The following is a 6,937-nucleotide window of genomic DNA, read 5'->3' on the forward strand; positions in this document are numbered from 1 at the left end:
TTGAGCTTCAGTACTAGCAGACACAATAACAGAATTAAATAAGCAACAGTATCATCAAAAGAAGTAATTTCAATATCATAAGCAGATAAAGGAATATTGAAAGATTCAAGAATAGCACGTACCTTGGTGGTCATTGGTGATTTGTCTATGGATTTGGATACAAAGCACTTTCCTGAAACATTCTCTTCGCAATTTTCTTCAAAGCTTGCGAACATTGCTCCATGAGTGGGATGCCTCATTTCTTCGTCATCAGATCCTGAAGACCATATATGATATGTTCCACTTTCTTCCTCATCAGACTCACCTTCGCAACAAGTGACATTCCTTTTGTCTTTGCACGCAACTCTTCAATCATTTCTGAATAGTAAGCTCCATCTTTCACTTTGTTCTTTTTCTCCTCTTTCTTTCGCAACATGCAATCAGCTACGAAGTGATTCGCACCATTGCAGTAGTGGCAGTAAATTCCAGAATCACCTTTCAATTTCTTCGCATCTTTAGCATCTTTTTTCTTTTCATCAACTTTTTCTATTTTCTTCCTCTCCTCTCCTCCAGCATTTGCGACTCCATTCTTCGCATCATTTTCCTTTCCTTTTGGATTAAAAGGCTTTTTGAAAAACTTCTTAACTCTGTTGTTTGAGTAGAATGCCACAGCTTCATCATCTGAGTTCATTAAGAAGCCTTCATTGTCTGAATCATCTGCTTCATTAAATTCGACTTCTGATACCTTTGAAACAAGAGCCAAAGGTCCTCCTATACTTTGTTTTGATTCTTCATACATTTCTGAAACTTCACTTTCATGTGTTTTCAGCTGATTGTAGAGATCATTCAAGTGAGTTGTATCAAAAATATGTTGATTCTTAATCATCATACTCACACTTCGCCATTCCTTGCGAAGGCCCATGATGAAAGTTAAATTGAACTCCATGAGAGACCTAGTGATTCCATACCTATTGCACCGAAACACAAGCTCATTCAGACGATCATAGTAATTTTCAAGAGTTTCAGCATCCTTTTGTCTGAATTCCTTCAGTTCAACTAGACATTGCTTCATAGAGTTGATCTTCGTCCTTTCGCTACCTTGATACTTCCCTTTTAGAGTGTTCCAGATCTCCTTGGCTATTTTACAACTACGGATGTAATTGTAAACCACAGGAGGTAGAGCACCTGTTAGTTCCCTCATGCACCTCTTTTCATTATTCTTCAAACGTTTTTGTTGTTCAGCAACTTCAGCAGATGTAGTAGATGGTCCAATTGGTTAAACATTAGCAGGAGCTTGCACTGTTCCATCGATAAATTTCCAAAGTTCTTCATCAATTCCATTTAAGTAATCCCCCATTCTATCAGCCCACTGATCATAGTATTCAGGAATTAACATCGGAATTTTGGTTGAGGAACCAAGCAAGTGAGAGAAGGAAGTCATTGTATTCATGTTGAAGTTCGCCATTGATGAACACATAAATTTTCAGAAAGCTTGAAAAACTTGATGAATTTGAGAATTGATCAACTGAATTGATCACAAATCGCTAATCGATCACTCGATTGAACAATTCAAAGGCAGAATCAATTCAAATCTGAAGATCAAATTTGATTTTCAAAACCAAAATGCGCGGAAAATTTTGAGTAAAGTTGCTACTCAAAAAGCAAATGATTCCAACACGAAAATTTGATCGTGTAGAAGCAAAATTGTAAAATTCGAATATTGTGTTTGTATAGTTTCGCATCTTTATGTTATTTTACTAAGTCATATTTGTGCGAAGTGTAATGTTTAGACTTAGTATATTTTTTGTACACTCATGTTCCCTATAAATAGGGACAGAGGATAGAAGTAGAGGATAACTTTCTGAAACGCAAATATCCTTTCTACTTATTCTGTAATCAGTCTTCATCAATATAAGATCTGATTAATATTTACTCTTCGTGTTCTAACTCTTCAATCACTCAAATCATATTTTGCTTTCGTAAATGTCGATAACAATTCTCATCAATTGGTATCAGAGCAAGATTCAAACTGCATCGATATGATTTTCATGTTAGAATCATTTGCTTTTTGAGTTGCAACTTTACTCAAAATTTTCCGCGCATTTTGGTTTTGAAAATCAAATTTGATCTTCAGATTTGAATTGATACTGTCTTTGAATTTTTTAGTCGAGTAGTCGATCAGTGATTTGTGATCAATTCAATTGATCAATTCTCAATTTCATCAAGTTTTTCAAGCTTTCTGAAAATTTATGTGTTCATCAATGGCGAACTTCAACATGAATACAATGACTTCCTTCTCTCATTTGCTTGGTTCCTCAACCAAAATTCCGATGTTAATTCCAGAATACTATGATCAGTGGGCTAATATAATGGAAGATTACTTAAATGGAATTGATGAAGAACTTTGGAATTGTATCGATGGAACAGTGAAAGCTCCTGCTAATGTTCAACTAATTGGTCCATCTGCTGCATCTGCTGAAGTAGCTGATCAAGAAAAACGGTTGAAGAATAATGAAAAGAGGTGCATGAGGGAACTAAGAGGTGCTCTTCCTCTTGTGGTTTATAATTACATTCGTAGTTGTAAAACAGCAAAGGAGATCTGGAACACTCTAAAAGAGAAGTATCCAGGTAGCAAAAAGACGAAGATCAATTATGTGAAGCAATGTCTAGTTGAACAGAAAGAATTCAGACAAAAGGATGTTGAAACTCTTGAAAATTACTATGATCGTCTGAATGAGCTTATGTTTCGTTGCAATAGGTATGGAATCACTAGGTCTCTCACGGAGTTCAATTTAACTTTCATTATGGGTCTTCGCAAGGAATGGCGAAGTGTGAGCATGATGATTAAGAATCAACAGAGTTTTGATACAACTCATTTGAATGATCTCTACAATCAACTGAAAACACATGAAAGTGAAGTTTCAGAAATGTATGAAGAATCAAAACAGAGTATTGGAGGTCCTTTGGCTCTTGTTTCAAAGGTATCAGAAGTTGATGTTAATGAAAAAGATGGTTCAGATGATGAAGGATTTTTGATGAACTCTGATGATGAAGCTGTGGCATTCTATTCAAACAACAGAGTTAAGAAGTTTTTCAAAAAGCCTTTTAATCCAAAAGGAAAGGCTAGTGATGCGAAGAGTGGAGTCACAAAAACTGGAGGAGAGGAGATGAAGAAATTGGAAAAAGCTGATGAGAAACAAAAAGATGCGAAAGAAGTGAAAAAGCTGAAAGGTGACTCAGGAATCCATTGTCACTACTGCAATGGTGCGAATCACTTCGCAGCCGATTCCATGTTGCGAAAGAAAGAAGAAAAGAAAGAAAAAGTTAAAGATGAAGCATACTATTCTGAAAAGATTGAAGAATTACGCGCTAAGACAAAAGGAGTATCTCTAGTTACGAAGGGTGAATCTGTTGATGAAGAGAGTGGAACATATCAGATCTGGTCATCAGGATCTGTTGATGAAGAAATGAGGCATCCCACACATGGAGCCATGTTCGCAAGTTTTGAAGATTGCGAAGAGGACATTTCAGGGAAATGCTTCGTATCAAAATCCACGGACAAATCACCCATGACCACCAAGGTACGTGCAATACTTGAATCTTTTAATATTCCATTATCTGCTTATGATGCTGAAATTGTTTCATTTGATGATATTGTGGCTTATTTTGATTCTGTTATTGTGTCTGCTAGTACTGAAGCTCAAAAATTAAATATGCAACTAGGTGAGACACGAAGAGAATTAGAAATAAAAAGGAGCAGAGTAGATAAACTTGAAATGCAGATCAAAGATGTAGATTGTGATAGGAATAATCTTACAAATGATGTTAGGTTGTTGCTAGCACAAAGGAACATATATTGTAATTCTGCCAAACGATTGTATGCAAAATTAACTGCTTTACATCATTCTTCTGACATTAGCAAAGAACAACATAGGAAACGTTTACCTTTTCTTGAGTATGAACATGAAAAAGTTGATGTTGTTTCTTATGATTGCGAAAGTACAATTGCTCAATTTGACAAAATACCTGATGATAGATATCCATATGGTATTGTCAAAATTGATGAATTTTTGAATGCTGATAAGTTGGTTAACATTGTCAATGAAAGTTTGACAAAGAGTGAACAAGTGAAAATCTTAAAGAAAACAGAAACTTCATCTCTTGCATCTTAATTCAATTATTCTGATATTGATGACAATTCAGATAATGTGAGTGAAATCATTGAGATAGAAGAGGAAGAAGAGGTTGATTGTTCTCAATTATCAATCATTAATATCACATCTAATATCAAAGGTAAAGAAATTATTGTTGATTCGATAGTAGAGGATGAAATTGATAAACCTTCAACTTCGCAACATTGTGAGTTTGATAATGTGGAAGTTGAAAGCTAGAAATCTGATGATAATGAAGAAAACAAAGAAGAAGTGAAAGATTCACATGAAATACCTCCACGAGTTGTGGTTGATCAAGTGTTTAAGAATACAAAAGGATTTGACAAAATTTTAAATGACAAAGGCGCACATTATTTGGAAACCAACACTATGGTATATCCAAATTTTGTATGCACTGATAAAACCATTTTTCCAAATCAAGTTTTTGTCACTACAGGAAATGCTGAGGAAATTCATCCTGAATTCAACAAAATAATTGAAAAAGATAATCTAAGGTCAACCACTGAAGGTTTTTTCGCAAATCAAAACACAGAAGAAAACAATTTAACTCAAAATTCTTATGTGTTTCAAAAAAAAATCATTACAAAAATGGGTGGTTAAAGGTGAAAAGCCAAACAAAGTTTTGGAAAAAGTTGAAAAACCAAAGGCTGAAGTGAAATTAAATTCTCATGAATTCAAATTGATGGTTGGAAATTATTCAACAGAAAATAATGTTTGAAAAAGAAAAGCAAGAAAAGCAATTTTCTGGCAAGTTGTGTCAAATGACAAACCAAGAGCTGAAAAAGAACAAATTTCAAAAACAACATCATCAAAATTTCAAAGCAAAAATAAACAAACAAATTCAAGTTTTCATAAACCAATAAATTCTGTTGACAAAATTCCAAATGTTCGCAAATATGACAACATTCGAAAATTTGAGAATTCGCAAAAATTTGTAAATAATCAAAAGTTTCAAAATGTTGACAAATTCACAAATACTTCATCAAGTTTGAAAGATTCAACTCAAGCAAAAGTGAAATTTTCACCAACACAACCAAATTTTCCAAATCCTTCAGTTTCAAAACCGACCAAAGTTTCATATACAAAAGGAAAATCTGATGTAAGTACAATCAATCGTTGGTTTGAAGGGAAAGGAAGAAAATATCAAAGTGGGAAGTTTTTAGAGAAACAAATCAAGAATGCATTTGACAAGTTCGCAAATAACTCTTCCACTGCTAGTTCATCATCTAATCATTCGCAAGTTCCAATTCAAAAATGGAAACCAGTTATCAAAAATGCGAATGTTGTGAAGGATAAGATTACAATCAATGGAAATCCAAAACTATTGAACGACTATATTTCGATATCTAGATCTGATGATGTTGATATAATGGATTCTGTCACAAACAAAGTGAAAACATGGTTCTTACATTCAAAGAATTTGTTTCATTCTACTAATGATGGACCCAACAAGTCTTGGGTTCCTCAATTTTTCCAATAGATGCAGGTGATGTGTGACGAGCAATATGATACAAAATGGTATATTAATAGTGGTTGCTCTTGTCATATGACTAGAAGAAAGGAAAACTTGCAAGATTATAGAAGCTTGGAAAATACAGGAGTAGTCAAATTTGGGAATAATCACAAGTGTCAAGTGAAAGGCTATGGGAAAGTCACAAATGGACAATTCACTGTCAACAGAGTTGCTTATGTTGAAGGACTTCAACATAATTTGATAAGTGTGTCACAACTTGTTGTTGGTACTGGAAATCAAGTTGTATTTAATGAAGATGGAAGTATCATTTCAAATGCGAAGTCAAATGAAGTACTTCTCAAATCCAAAAGATATGGTGATATGTTTGCACTGGACATCAAAACAATTGTGAGAAAACATGTTGTGTGTTTACTATCAAAAGCATCTAATGATGTCAGCTGGCTTTGGCATAGAAGATTGTCACACTTGAACTTTCGCAATATTAACAAACTTGTCACTGAAGATTTAGTTCGAGGGTTACCAGTACTAAAATTTGACAATGATTCACTGTGTGCAGCTTGCGAACAAGGAAAACAACATAGAAAAGGTCATCCGATTGTGATCGATTCAAAAATCGTAGAACCATTGGAGCTTCGTCACATTGACTTATGTGGACCGTCGACTGTTGCTACAATCAATAAAAAGCGGTACATTTTATTTATCGTAGATGATTTTTCTTGATTCACATGGGTATTTTTTCTCAGGTTAAAATCTGAAGTTGCTCAGACGATGATTGATTTTATCAAAAAGATTGAGCTTAGTCTGAAAAAGAATGTTCGCAAAATTAAAAGTGATAATGGTTCTGAGTTTAAAAATCAAACTCTTGATTCTTTTCTCACAAGCAAAGGCATTTCGCATAATTTCTCATCACCATATACTCCGCAACAAAATGGAGTTGTTGAAAGAAGAAATCAATCTCTATGCGAAGCAGCCGGAACCATGTTAACATATGCGAATCTACCTCAATATCTTTGGACTGAAGCAGTTTCCACTGCATGTTTTACTCAGAATAGATCATTCATTCATCGAAGATTCAATGTTACTCCATACGAAATAATCAATAATAGGAAACCTAATGTCAAATTCTTTCACGTTTTTGGTTGTAGGTGTTTTATCATGAATCTCAAAGATAATTTGTCCAAATTCCAAGCTAAAGCTGATGAAGGCATATTCTTAGGATATTCGTAGAATTCAGTTTCATACAGAGTGCTTAATAAAAGAACTAGAAAAGTTGAAGAAACTTTCAATTTAACGTTTGATGATTACCATCTTA

Source organism: Lactuca sativa, chromosome 4, assembly GCF_002870075.4.
Source record: "Lactuca sativa cultivar Salinas chromosome 4, Lsat_Salinas_v11, whole genome shotgun sequence".
Classification (NCBI taxonomy): Eukaryota; Viridiplantae; Streptophyta; class Magnoliopsida; order Asterales; family Asteraceae; genus Lactuca; species Lactuca sativa.